Raw genomic sequence first — 16,059 nt, 5'->3', positions numbered from 1 at the left:
GTGCAGATGCACTTGCATGTGTATATGTGGATGTGGTGGGTAGAGGTTAAAGTTGGATGTCTTCCTCAGTCACTGTCCACCTTATTACTTTTAAAATTAAAACTTTAAAAATACTTTTGTTTCTTTGCAAGCAGAGAAAGAGTATGGGCACACCAGGGCCTCTTAACCATTGTAAACAAACTCTAGATTCATGTATGACTTTGTGCATATGGCTTTACATGGGTACTGGGGAATTGATTGAATTTTTTCTGGCAGGCTTTACAAGCAAGTTCTTTTAATGGCTGATCCATCTCTCCAACCCCCTATTTTTGACAATTTCATAATAATATATTTTGATCATATTCAACCACCATTACCTTACCTCTCTTAGCCCCTTCCCATTCCTGCTAACTTTTTCTTCCTGACTACTTCTATTTTATCTTTCTTTTTTCATGCCTTTTTTTTTTTTTTTTAAGGTAGGGTCTCTCTCTAGCTTGGGTTGAACTGGAGTATTGGGAGTAAAGGCATGCGCCACCACACCTGGCTTTAATTATAGGTTTTAATATCATATGTTTACTATATATCTGTTTATGTATTATATCTGTGCTTTATACATACACTTAAAAAAAAATCCCAGGCTTGATTTTTATTTCCTTGGGTATGCTTGGTATGAAGTATAAGCTTTTAAGGGGTGGGCCTTTGATTTTCCTCCTTCCTGACACCAGAAAGAGTTGGGAAGGAGAAAGTAAGAAGAGAAATCCTTCCAACAGGTGAAGAGATGAGAAAAAGCATCAGAAGCTGGAAGGGAGACAGCCCAGAGGTTGTATGTGGGCTCGGAATCCAGGGCTGGTGGGCTTTCTGGAACTCAGAGGGAAGAATCCCTTTCTACCCATCTGTGCCTGTCATGACTTTTCACAATTACTGAGCCCTTACTGTGCAGACTGGGCCTGCGCCCTGGGGATGTGAAGTGGATTAGGCTGGGTCTCTGCTTTTGAGGGATGCCTGGAGGCAGTTAAAGGCACTTGCTTGCAAAGCTTGATGGGGCCTGGGTTCAGTTCCCCAGTACCCAATGCAAAGCCAGATGCACAACGTGGCACATGCAGCTAGAGTGTGTTTGAGGTGGCTGGAGGCTCTGCTGGAACTATTCTTCCTCTCCCTCTCTGCTTATAAATAAATAAACTAATGCACAAGAACTTGCTGAAACAAGGACAAATTCTGATGTTATTGAAAGCAATATACGTATATATAATATTATTCTTGTACTTAGCCATTTATTTTATTACTGTAATATTTAAGGTAAAGTTTCTTTAAAAATGTCATAAAATCATTAATTTATACTTTATAATATTTAGTGTCAAAATTATAAAGAGACATCTTTGTGTTGGGTTAAGTAATAAGTTTGTATTTGATTACTAGCATGAGAATTTATTTAGACTCCTATGTTAGGTATTTGTAAATCTTTCTCCTAGTTGTATGGAAGCCATTGGGACCTAATACATTTAATAGCCAGATAGATGCTCAATAAAGGAACATGTAGCAAATAAAAATAAATAAATAAATAAATAAATAAATAAAAATATCCCATGATAATGCCTTCTCTCCCCCTACTTTCCCTTTTGAAACTCCATTCTCTATCATATCCTCTCTCCCTCTCAATAAGTCTCTTTTTTATTTTGATGTCATCATCTTTTCCTCCTGTTATGATGGTCTTGTGTAGGTAGTGTCAGGCACTGTGAGGTCATGGATATCCAGGCCATTTTGTGTCTGGAGGGAGCATGTTGTAAGGAGTCCTACCCTTCCTTTGGCTCTTACATTCTTTCTGCCACTTCTTCCGCAATAGACCCTGGGCCTTAGAAGATGTGATAGAGATATTGCAGTGCTGAACACTCCTGTCACTTCTTTCCAGCACCATGATGCCTTCTGAGTCATCCCAAGGTCACTGCCATCTGAAAAGAGAAGATTCTCTACCAAAAGTGAAAGTAGCATTAATATAAGGGTATGAACACTAAGGGAAGTACTTATTGGGCAGTTTGATAAACATAGTATATACATTTAGCCATAGAGCAGCAGACGTTATACTCCTAGGGCTCATGACTACCCCTGTTTTAAGTTTTCAGTATCAGGGATGTATTCCCTCCCATAGAGTTGGCCTCTAGTCCAATTAGAGGACAGTTGGTTTCCCCCATGACAGACATGTCACTATTGCACCTGTTGGCTCATTTGGCCTGGCTGGCCAAATATAAGGCTTGCAGGTAAACGCCTTAACCGCTAAGCCATCCCTCCAGCCCTGGCCTTGGACTTTTGCTCTCCTGCCTAGGCCCGCAAAGTACACATGCACATCCACCATTCTCAACTCTCAGTCTTCTTTATGTTTGCAAATACATATGGGTACTACTGTTGAGTATCTTCACTGGTGATTTCTCTTTCTCCTATTGAACTGCATGCAGAATGGCTTCTTCCAGCTTTCTGTCAGCTGGTATACATGGAGGAGGAGGTTATCAGATCAGCTCTAGCAGGATTTCTCAGTGGCCTTGCAGCCCAAGTATGTGGAGTCTTCAGCAATCTTTTTTTTTTTTTTTTTTTTTTTTTTGAGGTAGGGTCTTACTCTACCTCAGGCTGACCTTAAATTCACTATGTAGTCTCAGTCTGGCCTCTTAGCTCATGGCTACCCCCTACCTCTGCCTCCCAAGTGCTGGGATTTAAGGCGTGCACCACCGTGCCTGGCTATATATGATGATCTTAAAAAGATGATTCCTTCAGGGATGTGAAGAGCACAAGGATTATGTTACCTTTTTAAAACAAAAATTTAGGGGGCTGGAGAGATGGTTTAGCGGTTAAGCGCTTGCCTGTGAAGCCTAAGGACCCTGGTTCGAGGATCGATTCCCCAGGACCCACGTTAGCCAGATGCACAAGGGGGCACACGCATCCAGAGTTCGTTTGCAGTGGCTGGAAGCCCTGGTGCGCCCATTCTCTCTGTCTACTTGCCTATTTCTGTATTTCTCTCTCTCTTTCAAGTAAATAAATAAAAATAAAATATTTAAAAAACAAAACAAAAAAAAACCCAAAATTTATTTATTTCAGAGAGAGAGAGAGAGAGAGAATAAGGCCGTGCCAGGGTCTTATGTGGGCCCTGGGGAATCAAACCTGGGGTTTTGAGTTTGTAGGCAAACACCTTAACCGCTAAGCCATCGCTCCAGCCCCCCACATCTTGTTTTGATTTTATTTATTTATTTTTTTTTATTTGAGAGAGACAGACAGAGAGAGAAAGGCAGAGAGAGAGAGAGACAGAACCAAGCCTCCAACCGGGGTCCTTAGGCTTCACAGGCAAGTGCTTAACCGCTAAGCCATCTCTCCAGCCCTGTTTTGATTTTTTGAGGTAGGGTCTCACTCTAGCCCAGGCTGACCTGGTATACACTGTGTAGTCTCAGGTTGGGCTCGAACTCACGGCGATCCTTCAGCCTCAGCTGAGTGCTGGGTGGCATTAGAGGTGTGCGCCATCATACATAGCTAAAATTTATTTTGTGTGTGTACATGCACACAATCGCCATGGCATGCGTGTGGAGGTCAGAGGGAAATTTCCAAGTGTGTGCGCTCCACCTACTGAAAGAGGTTCTCTTGCCACTACCGTTACAAGCTTTGGATTGCGTCTGGCTTTATATGAGTGCTTGGGAATTAAAATCTGGGTATCAAACTTTGCAATCAAGTGCTTTTAACCTCTGAGCCATCTCCCTGGCATTTATTTATTTATTTGCTTGCTTGTTTTTGAGGTAGAGTGTTACTTTAGCCAAGGCTGACCTGGTACTCTGTTGGCCTCAAATTCACAGTGATCCTCCTACTTCAGCCTCCTCAGTGTTGGCATTAATGGAGTATGCCACTATGCCTGGCAGGTTATGTAAACTTTTAGTGATTTCCTAGTTTGAGGAGTAAGTTTATGAGTGTGTTATATAATTACGTTTGGTTAAATATATGATATTCACCCATATGTATTTGCAAACATAAAGAAGACTGAGAGTTGAGAATGGTGGATGTGCATGTGTACTTTGCAGGCCTAGGCAGGAGAGCAAAAGTCCAAGGCCAGGGCTGGAGGGATGGCTTAGTGGTTAAGGTGTTTGCCTGCAAAGCTAAAGGACCCTGGTTCAATTCTCCAGGACCCATGTTAGCCAGATGCACAAGGTGGCACATGCATCTGGAGTTCATTTGCAGTGGCTGGAGGCCCTGGCATGCCCCTTCTTTTTCTTTCCCCCCTTTCTCTGTCAAAGAAATAACTAAATATAAAATATTTTAAAAGTCCAAGGCCAGCTTGAGCAACTTAGTGAGATCCTCTGTCTTAAAATGTGTTAGGCCAGGCATGGTGGCACACACCTTTAATCCTAGCACTGGGAGGCAGAAGTAGGAGGATCACCCTCAGTTTGAGGCCAGTCTGGAACTATGGTGAGTTCCAGGTCAGCCTGGATTAGAGTGAGACTCCATCTAGAAAACACCAAAATAAATAAATAAATAAATAAACCAACTCAAAATATGTAAAAGCTTGCAATGGCTCAGTGGGTAAAGCACTTGCTGCCAAGGGTAAGTACCTTTGTTTGCTCCCCAGTCCCCTCATAAAGCCAGACAGGGCAGCAGGCATCTATAGTCTCCATATGTCTGAGATGGGAACTGGAGACAGGACAATCTCCAGAAGCTTACAGGCCAGCTGGCCTGGTGCATGCAGTGGTGAACCACAGACCTGCCTAAGGGGAAGGTGATGAGCAACACCCAAGGTGTCTGTTCTCACATGAGCACGCACGCATACACGCATGTGCATGCTTATCACACCCCCTCCATAAACACACAGCAATTAAAAGAAGTAAGGGCTGGAGAGATGGCTTTGTGGTTAAGGTACTTGCTTATGAAGCCTAAGAACCCAGGTTTGAATCCCCAGTACCCACATAAACCAGATACACAAGGTGGCACATGCATCTGGAGTTTGTTTGCAGTGGCTGGAGATCCTGGTATGCTCATTCTTTCATCTCTCCCTGTCTTTCAAATAAATAAATTAATAAAATAAAATAAATAAATAAATAAGAGCCAGGCGTGCTGGCGCACACCTTTAACCCCAGCACTCGGGAGGCAGAGGTAGGAGGATTTTTGTGAGTTCAAGGCCACCCTGAGACTACATAGTGAATTCCAGGTCAGCCTGAGCTAGAGTGAGACCCTACCTTAAAAAACCAAAAAAAAAAAAAAAAAAAAAAATAAGAAATAGAGGGTTGGGAATGTGATTAAGAGGTAGAGTATTTGCCTGGCATATGTAAGACCTTACACTTAATCCCTAGTACCTTAAAAACAAGCAAACAGGGCTGGAGAGATGGCTCAGATGTTAAAGGCATTTGCTTGCAAAACCTGCCAACCTGGATTTGATTTCCCAGTACCCATGTAAAGCCAGATATACAAAGTGGTGCATGTATCTGGAGTTTGTTTGCAGTAGGAAAAGGCCTTGGTGTGTCCATTCATTCATTCTCTCCTTGCAAATAAATAAAACTATCTTTCTGCTTGCAAATAAATAAAAACCACAAAAACCAAGCAAGAAGACAGAAAACCATAAAGAATAAGGGTAGTAATCCGGGTGTGGTGGTGCATGCCTTTAATCCCAGCACTTGGGAGGCAGAGGTAGGATCGCTGTGAGTTCGAGGCCACCATGAGACTACATAGTGAATTCCAGGTCTGCCTGGGCTAGAGTGAGATCCTACCTTGAAAACAAAAACAACAAAAAAGAACAAGGGTAGTGTGAGAATGGTGCAGAGGCCGACTAATAGGAATCCTGCTGAGGTCCCAGGGAAGCCAGATGGGAGCAGGGTTGGGAGTGACCAGGGAAGGGCTGACAGCCATACAGGCTCCTCCTTTTTGACCTTGGGCAAGACCTTTCTACTCTTTCATCTCCCTTGGGCCTCTGAGCCAGAGGAGGTGACCTCTTTCATTCCTAGTACTCCAGAGCAACATGACCCTAATCTCTCACAGCTAAGAGGCATATGCAGGCCCCAGGGTTGTGGATCTATCTAGAGCCCCTACCTGCTGTTCCCAGTACCAACTAGCTCTTGGCCCCATTCCTCTGTGTGTGTGTGTGTGTGTGTGTGTTGAAATGGGTGTCTTTGTGTAGCCCAAGCTGACCTCAAACGAATGCTCTTCCTGCCTTGAGCTTGGATTATAAGTCTGTGCCACCATGCCAGGCTCCTGGTAACAAGTTGCAATTTCTGGTCCCCAAGTCAGGTTCACAAGAGCCTTGACCCCAGTCAAAGACAGGCTTTCAACTCTCTTGGATGACCTTGGTTGAGAATGTACAGTGTGATGGACACCATTCTAGGTTAGAGGCTATAGGCACAAAAAGAGAAAAGTCTTGGTGAGATACATAATGTGTTAGTGATGCTAGGAAGGGAAAACAGGAAGCGAGGTTCGGGAGTGGGGAAGTGGGAAAACAGAAGGCCTTGGTGAGAAGGAGACAAAAGAAAGATCTGGAGGGGTTAGGAATTGAGCCACATGGACGCTTGTGGAAGAACATGCCAGGCTGAAGGAAGACCCAGTGCCCGGCCCATGAAGCGGGAGGCTTAAGGGGCCATGGTGCCGGAGTGCAAAGGCGGAGAAGGGTGGGGACAAGATGAGACCAGCAGATGAAGGGTGGGCGGCGAAGGCCAGGACTAGGGAAGAGGTGAGGACAAGGGCAGGAGGAGCGGGAGAGGTCTCTGAATGAGAAAGGCAGCTCCCCATGCAGGAAGGAAGCAGCCAGGATGGGTGGGGTAAGCATTAGAGCTTTGTCTTGGCTTTGCTTGCATACACACACACACACACACACACACACACACACACACACACACACACACTCATTTTTCCCATCCCAGCAGAGAGTATGTGTTCTTCCCCACCTTGAGGCTTGTTTTCCCATCTGTTTGGGAGACTTGGATCTGTTGCTGTCTGGGGGCCTCCCAGTTTACTTCCTCCAGCATCTTGAAGCCTTGTGCTATGAGCATGCTCCACCCTGCCCCTCTCCAGCTGAAGCTTCCCTTGAGATGGGGGTAGGAACCAGACAGGAATAATTCCTGGTCGCAGACCAGACCTCACCAGGGCTTTGCAGACAAAAGTTGGGTCCTTGGCCTGGTGATCCTAGCTTTGGGATGAAACCTTCACTCCTATTCACTGCAGAGCTTCCAAGGGATACTAGCTGCACACATGTCTGGCAGATCTTACTGTCCCCTCCCCTTCAGATGGGGTCTTGTAGCCTAGGAAGAGGTGGGAGCGGCCACCCCAGGCTAGCCTTCATTCTGATGCCCTCCATGTAGAAAGGCTGTGCATACCTACCTCTGCCTTCACTTTAGAGTGGGAATGGTTGGTTATAGAAGGCATGATGGTTAATCTCGATAGTCAACTCGATGGGATTCATATCACTACAAAAACAAATCTCCAGGTCTTAAATTTTATTTATTTATTTATTTATTTGTTTATGAGAGAGAGAGGGAGGATGAGCACACCAGGACCTCTAGCCACTGCAGATGAACTCTGGACGCGTTGGCCACTATGTGCATCGGGCTTACGTGGATTCTGGGGAATTGAACCTGGTTCTTTAGGCTTTGCAGGCAAGTTCCTTAACTGCTAAGCCATCTCTCCAGCTGTCTGGGCTTTTCCAGGAGGGACTTTCTCAATTAGTTTAGTTGAGGTGAGAAGACCTACCCTAACTGTGGGAGTACCATTGCATAGCCTTGAGTCCTGGATTATATAAAAAGGAGAAAGTTTAGCCAGATGTGGTGGTGCACACCTTTAATGCCAGCACTCTAGGCAGAAGAAAGGCTACAGTAGAACTATGCAGTGGAGGTCGAGGTAGGAGGACTGCTGGGAGTTCGAGATCACCAAGACTAGATAGTGAATTCCAGGTTAGACGGCTAGAGCAAGAACCTACCTCAAAAACAAACAAACAAACCAACAACAAAAAAAAGAAAGCTGGGGTTGGAGAGATGACTTAGTGGTTAAAGCACTTGCCTGCAAAGCCAAAGGACCCAGGTTTGATTCGCCAGTACTCACATAAAGCCAGATGCACAAGGTGGTGCATGCATCTGGAGTTCCTTTGCAATGGCTAGTGGACCTAGTCTCTGTATGTGCCTCTTTCTCTCTGTTTCTCAAATAAATTATATATATGGATAAAGCGAGCTGGAGAGACAGCTCAGCCATTAAAGGCATTTGCTTGCAAAGCCTGATGGCCTGAGTGAAATTCCCCAGTACCAACATAAAGCCAGACTTATAAAGTGGTACATGCATCTGGAGTTCCTTGGCAGGGGCAGAGAACCTGGTATCCTTACTCTCTCCTCTCCTCTGTCCTTGCAAATAAATAATAAGCTTTGCAGGGCTGGGGAAATGTCTTAGCAGTTAAGGCATTTGCCTGCAAAGCCTAAGGACCCCAGTTCTATTCCCCAGGACCCAGGTAAACCAGATGCACAAGGGGGTGCATGCATCTGGAGTTCGTTTGCAGTGGCTAGAGGCCCTGGCACACCCATTCTCTTTCTCTCCCTGAATCTTCCTCTCTCTCTCTCACTCAAATAATAAGTAAAATATTAAAAAATAACAATAATAAACTTTGCAAACCAACTCCAGATGCATGCACCACTTTGTGCATCTGGCTTTATGTGGATACTGGGGAATCAAACACAGGTCATTAGGCTTTGCAGGCAAGTGCCTTAACCACTGAGCCATCTCTCCAGCCCAAATTAAAAAAAAAAACCAGAAGAAAGAGAAAGAGCCAGGTGTGGTGGCGCACGCCTTTAATCCCAGCACTTGGGAGGCAGTAGTAGGAGGATCTTCATGAGTGTGAGGCCACCCTGAGATGACATAGTGAATTCCAGATCAGCATGGGCCAGAGTGAGACCCTACCTCGAAAAACCAAAAAAAGAAAAGAAAAGAAAAATAAAAAGAAAGAGAGAGAAGGGGAGCTGAGCTGCAGCAGTCATTGCTCCCTGTGTCCTTGCGTCCTGACTGCAGATGTGCTGTGACCAGTTGCTTCATGCACCTGCCATCGTGCCCTCCCTGCCATCGTGCCCTCCCTGCCATCGTGCCCTCCCTGCCATCGTGCCCTCCCTGCCATCGTGCCCTCCCTGCCATCGTGCCCTCCCTGCCATCGTGCCCTCCCTGCCATAATGGACTGTACCATCAAACCCCCACCAAACCAAACCAAAACAACTCCTTCATTCCTTCCTTAAGTTGCTTTTGTCAGGATTTGTCACAGCAAAGAGACGAACAGTGATTCCAGCCACCCTGAATGCAGCAAACAGGGTCTCACACAGACATACTCAAAACACAAGGAAGCCAGCTGGCCTGGATCCAAATGCCTGCTTGGCTATCCACTAGCTGTGTGAGCTGAGGGGAGATAGAAGAAGAGCTCCCACCCCACAGAACTGCCGTGAGGACAGGGTTATTGCCTGGTATGTGGGCATTTATGTATTTGTTTTTATCCCTATATGCCCTCCCACGTGAACGGAAACAGGTCTATGTGCCTCTGAAGCCTGAGCATTAACGCAGTACCCAAGAGTGTGATCTTGCTAACTTTTGATTTGAAGTGTGAAGTCCATTCTGTAACAAGAGTGGCTGGGCGTGGTGGCGCACGCTCTTAGCCCCAGCACTCGGGAGGCAGAGGTAGGAAGATTGCCATGAGTTTGTGGCCACCTTGAAACTTACATAGGGAAACTTAGGTTAGCCTGGGCTAGAGTGAGACCCTACATTGAAAACAAACCAAAAAGAAAACAAGAGTGAATGTAACATACAGGTATAGTTAAAATAACAACATGAGCTGGAAAGATGGCTTAGCGATCAAGGCACTTGCCTGTGAAGCCTAAGGACTTCGGTTTAATTCCCCAGGACCCACTTAAGCCAGATGCACAAGGTGGTACATGCATCTGGAGTTTGTTTGCAATGGCTGGAGGCTTTGGTGCGCCCATTCTCTCTGTCTGTCTGTCTGTCTCTCTCTCTCAAATAAATAAATAAAAGAATAACACTCTTAAAAATAATAATAAGGGGGCTGGAGAAGTGGCTTAGTGGTTAAGCGCTTGCCTGTGAAGCCTAAGGACTCCAGTTCAAGGCTCAATTCCCCAGGACCCACATAAGCCAGATGTACAGGGTATCACATGCATCTGGAGTTTGTTTGCAGTGACTGGAGGCCCTGGCATACCCATTCTCTATTTACCTGCTTCTTTCTCTCCTGTTGTTCTTAAATAAATAAATAAATAAAACAAAACAAAAATACGAAACAATAAAACAAATGCTTAAAAAAAACATAGCTGGGTGTGGTGGAACATGCCTTTAGTCCCAGTATTCAAGGTAGGAGGATTGCCATGAGTTCCAGGCCACCCTGAGACTACATAGTGAAATCCAGGTCAGCCTGGGTTAGAGCCAGGCCCTACCTATAGTTCCAGCTATTTAGGAGGTTAAGGCAGGAAGATTGCTTGAGCTTAGAGGTTTGAAGCTGGCCAGGGCAACATAGGTATACTCAGTTTGAACACAAAATACCTCCCTTCATTCACAATGTCCATACTCAATAATCCACTAATGAACTTGGGGCAGGCTGCTTGGCCTCTCTGGGCTTCAGTCTGCTGTAAAACAAGGACAAGGCTCCAAGGAAGAGGTGTGTCAGGTTTCCCTTTGCCATCAGCCTCTCCATGTGCTGGAGCAAGGCTGAGTTGTGTGGGCAAGAGTTCATGGTCCCAAGATCCTCGCTCATGACCAGGAGTCATGGTGGGGGTGCTGGAGGGTGTGTGCAAGGGGATCCTGGAGAGACGGCTCTGGGCCAGTGGAAGGCCTGGGTGAGTGGAGGTTGGTAGCTTAGAGGGTGAGTCAGGGACTGAGAGAGAAGACACGCAGCTCAGGCCAGCTGTCCCCCACCCCCCCACCCCCACCATACATGGAATCACAAATCTTGGACAGAGTCTTTGAGACCTCCAGGGATCCAACTAAACCCTCATTGGTTGGTAAGGAGGATTTCTCAGATGGTGTTACGTCGAACAACTAGAGCAGCAGCCCTACTGTGGCCAAGAAAAGTGTTCCTGGAACTGGGGATGTATGTAGCTCAGTGGTAGAGCACTTGCCTAGAAGGCCCTGGGATAGAAATCCCTAGAACTGCAAATAATAATAATAATAATAATAATGATATAAAAATAAATAAAATAAAGGGCTGGAGAGATGGCTTAGCAGTTAAACCATTTGCCTGCAAAGCCAAAGGCTCCTGGTTTGACTTCCCAGGACCCATGTAAGCCAGATACACAAGGGGGTGCATGCATCTGGAGTTCATCTGCAGTTGCTGGAGGCCCTGGCATGCCCATTCTCTCTCTCTCTCTCTCTCTCTCTCTCTCTCTCTCTCTCTCCCTCTTTCTCAAATAAATAAATAAAATATATTTTAAAAAATAAATAAAATAAAAATAAAAAGGGAGTATAGTCATATGTCTGTCCCAACCTGACCTCCCTTCCTACCTGGCCTGAGCTCTGGCTAGGAGAATATTACAGTGTGGAGAGGTGGTGCACACCTGAGCTGATAAGAGGCCTAGTTTGTAGGAGAGGGAGGTGGAGGCATGTTGAAGGTGTCCTCCTGGGCCTGCTCAACCCGTGAGCCCTGCAGCAGTGTTTGCCTTGGAAGGAGACAGCTGATCTGGAGACCCTCCCCCCAGAGCCCCAGTAGAATGCCTTCCTCCACCTGCCCCAGCTCTCAGGGGGCCTCACACAGGCACAGGCCAGTGCCCTCTTCATCAGGGACAGGGGGTGCTGCGGCTAGATGGAACAGTAGCAGCAAAGGCTCAGGGCCGTGAAGGAGGAGGCACGGTAGAGAGGGGCTGGGGGCCCATTATCCGGCTTCCGCCCTCACCTTGTTGTTCCCGAGATGATGGAGTGCTCAGAACCTCTTCTCTTTCACCACCCTCCCAGCACGATCGCGCCAGCCTTTAAATACCATTATGTACCACAGCTCCCTAAATTAGATCCGTATATCCCAGTCCTGTCTCCAGACTTCAGATTCCCATGTACAGCCACCTACTGGGCAGATTTTCTTCCCCCAAACCTGCTCTTCCCACACTCTTTCCTATCTGAGTAAATGGCAAATCCAATCTTTCAGTTGCTCTGGCCAAAAAACTTTGAAGTCATCTTGACTCCTCTCTCTCTTCTTCACATCCCACATCCCAGCTGTCGGTAAATCCTGTAGGTACTGGCTGCAGAATGGATCCGGAACACAAGCACTTCTCACCACCCTACCACTGCGGCTGTGGTCCAAGTCACTGCTGCGCCTCTCTTGGAGGACAGCGGTTGCCCAGGTGACTTGGATGACTGGCTTCCCAGACTCTTGCTTGCCTCTGCTTACCCCTACTGTCTAGTCTTAATATGGGAGCTGGATCCTTTCTCAAAGTGAGCTAATCTTACTCCTTTGCCCAACGTTTACCAATAGCCAACGAGGCATAACACCATCAAATTCCCTGTGTTAGGATTATCCCTGCTACGCCCCCGTTCCTTACTCCCTACAGCCTGATGGGATTGCTGCTCTCTCACTGCGCATGGCACAGTTCCACTGTAGCCTTTCCTCTGCCTAGAGCGGTCTTCCTTAAGTGATTTGTATGCCATTCCCTATGCTCCCCAGTGCCTATACCATATTTAACAACAGCTAGAGAGAAAACAGTACCTAAAAACATATGAAGGGCTAGAGAGACGGCTTAGTGGTTAAGGACTTGCATGCAAAGCTTCTAAGAAGTTTAAAATAGACAGGGTATGGTGGCACATGCCTTTAGTCCCAGCACTTGGAGGCAGAGGTAGGAGGATCACTGAGTTCAAGGCCAGCCTGAGACTACACAGTGAATTCCAGGTCAGCCTGGGATAGAGTGAGACCTTACCTAGGAAAAGAAAAAAAGTTTTAAAATATTTGTTTATTTATTTATTAGAGAAAGAGGGAGAGAGAGAGAGATAGACAGAGAGAGAATGGGTGTGCCAGGGCAAACAAACTCCAGATGCATGAGACCCCCTTGTGCATCTGGCTTACTTACGTCCTGGGGAATCAGACTTGGGCCCTTTGGCTTTGCAGGTAAGCACCTAAACCACTAAGAAATCTCTCCAGCTCCAGCCCATCCCCCAGTTTAAAATAGGGCTGGAGAAATGGCTCAGCTGTTAAAGGAGCTTGATTGCAAAGCTCGTTGATCTGGGTTTAATTCCCAGTACTCATGTAAAGCCAGAGGCACAAAGTGGAACGTGCCTGTGGAGTTAATTTGCAATGGCAACAGAACCTGACATGCCAGATTTCCCCCCCCTCTCTCTGTGCCTCAAATAAATAAATATAAAATATTAAAAAGCATATATATATTTTTTAAAAAAGTGTTTGCCTGAAACAAAGTAAGCATTCTGTACCCTTTCTGGTTTGAGGATATATACTGCACCCTAGTGGCCAGCATAGAAAAATACTATTTCTGAGAGATTCTGCTTGGGGACTTGATGTAACCTTCATTCCTGCTTGACTTGCTGTGCCACTCTGCCCACAGGGAGGTCACGTGAGCTGCCCTGGTTCTATCTGTGGAGAAAATACAGCATCTAGTAAGTCAGGATTTGGGGCTTCAGGAGAGGTCTCCCAAACTTACAAATCCCAATTTTGGGTCCTTATCCTATTTAGCAAAGAATTGATAAAAAACAGATTCAAAAATGATAGATTATGAATTTTTGAGTTTATTTCGGGAGAAATAACAAGTCATGGGGTTTATTCAAGGGAAATTGGGGCCTAGGAAAAGTCTGGAGCAAGTCACAGCACGTGGAAGATAGGAAACACACACTCCCATGGAAGGCAGAGCATCATTTAAGAGAAATGGAGGTCTGGGGTTCGGCAAGATGGCTTAGCAGTTAATGTGCTTGCTGGCAAAGCCAAAAAACCCAGGTCCAATTCCCCAGTACCCATGTAAATCCAGATGCACAAGGAGGGCACATGCATCTGAAGTTCATTTGCAGTGGCTGGATGCTCTGGCATGCACATTCTTTCTCTATTTGCCTCTTTCTCTATCTCTCTCTAAATAAATACAATATTTTTTAAAAAGACTCTTAAAAAGATGAATGGAAGCCAGGCATGATTGTGCACACCTTTAATCCCAGCACTAGGGAGGCAGAGGTAGGAGGATCTCTGAGTTTGAGGTCAGCCTGGGACTACAGAGTAAGTGTTGGGTCAGCCTAGGCTGCAGTGAGACCCTATCCTGGACAAAGAGAGAGAGAGAGAAATGGAGGTCTGGGAAGAGGGTGGAGCAGAGCCGTAAACACGTGGAAGACAGTACCTGGGAACTTATGTAGGGAGATTTGGAAAAAACATGCATTTATGTGGGAAGCACAGCATCTGCCCTGAGCCTCCCCATGGAAGAAAGTTAAGAGTAAGTGGTGATTGTTTGAGAATAGGAGAGAGAGTACCAGGCAGTGAGAAATGGGTAGTAAAGAAAGCTGTATCTATGGTTGCCCTGAGTTTAGAGAAATTACCCAGGTAGCAGGCCCAGCGTTTAGAGGAAATACCCACGTGGTAGATCTAGAGCGTAAAGGAAATGCACACGTGGTAGACTCAGAGATCAGAGGAAAATCATACCTGTAAGTAAAGTGGAAGTTACCTCAAAGCATAAGGTGGAGGCAAGCAGAAAGTTATTCAAGCCAGGGCTGGAGAGATGGCTTAGCCATTAAAGTGCATGCCTGTGAAGCCTAAAAACTCATGTTCAAATCTCCAGGTCCCATGTAGCCAGATGCAGTCATGCAAGCACACAGCATCACACATGTGCCACAGGGGGGGGTGTTGCAGTCCGGTTCGCATTGCTGGTAGAAATCACCCAAACAAGAGCAGCTTCTGGGAAAAAGAGTTTTATTTTGGCTTACAGGCTCGAGGGGAAGCTCCACGATGGCAGGGGAAAACGATGGCATGAGCAGAGGGTGGACATCACCCCCTGGCCAACATAAGGTGGACCACAGCAACAGGACAGTGTGCCAAACACTGACATGGGGAAACTGGCTATAAAGCCCATAAGCCTGCCCCCAACAATACACTCCCTCCAGGAGGCATTAATTCCCCAAATCTCCATCAGCTGGGGAGCTAGCATTCAGAACACCTAAGTTTATGGGGGACACCTGAATCAAACCACCACATTCCAACCCTGGCCCCCATAAACTGATACCCATACATAATGTAAAATACAATGCATTCAGTCTGACTTTAAAAGTCCCCATAGTTTTTATCAATTCCAATGATGTTCATACATCCCCATAGTCTAAGATCTTTTAACTGAGCCATAATACCAAAAAAAAAAAAAAAAACCCTCAAAAAACCCATAATGGCACAGAATAAATATTCACACTGCAAAAGATGGCATTGGGCATAGCAAAGAAACATTCAACCAATACAAGATTTTAAACAACCAGGGCAAACATCAAACTGTAGCTTCAAGTCCAGCAACTCTAGCCAGTGACAAATCTCCAAGTCCGATAATTCTAACCAGCAACAAGTCTCTGGTATCCCAATTCCGCCCCTCCAGCTAGGCTACTCACAGTCCTGGAAATCTTCATCAGGGCCAGCAGCACTTCTTGGCAGCCATCTCATGGTCCCAGCATCTCCACTGGGTCTCCACTGCAAGCCACGGTTCATCCTCATGGCCCCATGGGTTCTATGCAGGCAACCAGCAAACCTGCTTCACACAGCTCATGGCCATTTCCAAAATACAAGACCGTGTTGCAAACTCAATGACCCTCTTTCCAGCATTTCTTATACTCCACGATACCAGGTAGGGTGCCAATTTGTTAATCCAGGGGGGAATAAAGCAGACTTTGAAGAACAGACACTCCTTGAGCACTCAGGCCCTTTCAAAAGAGTCTACAGGGCTGGAGAGATGGCTTAGCGGTTAAGCGCTTGCCTGTGAAGCCTAAGGACCCCGGTTCGAGGCTCGGTTCCCCAGGTCCCACGTTAGCCAGATGCACAAGGGGGCGCACGCGTCTGGAGTTTGTTTGCAGAGGCTGGAAGCCCTGGCACGCCCATTCTCTCTCTCCCTCTATCTGTCTTTCTCTCTGTGTCTGTCACTCTCAAATAAATAAATAAATAAATTA

Source organism: Jaculus jaculus, chromosome 1, assembly GCF_020740685.1.
Source record: "Jaculus jaculus isolate mJacJac1 chromosome 1, mJacJac1.mat.Y.cur, whole genome shotgun sequence".
NCBI lineage: Eukaryota > Metazoa > Chordata > Mammalia > Rodentia > Dipodidae > Jaculus > Jaculus jaculus.
This window is presented reverse-complemented; position numbering follows the sequence as displayed.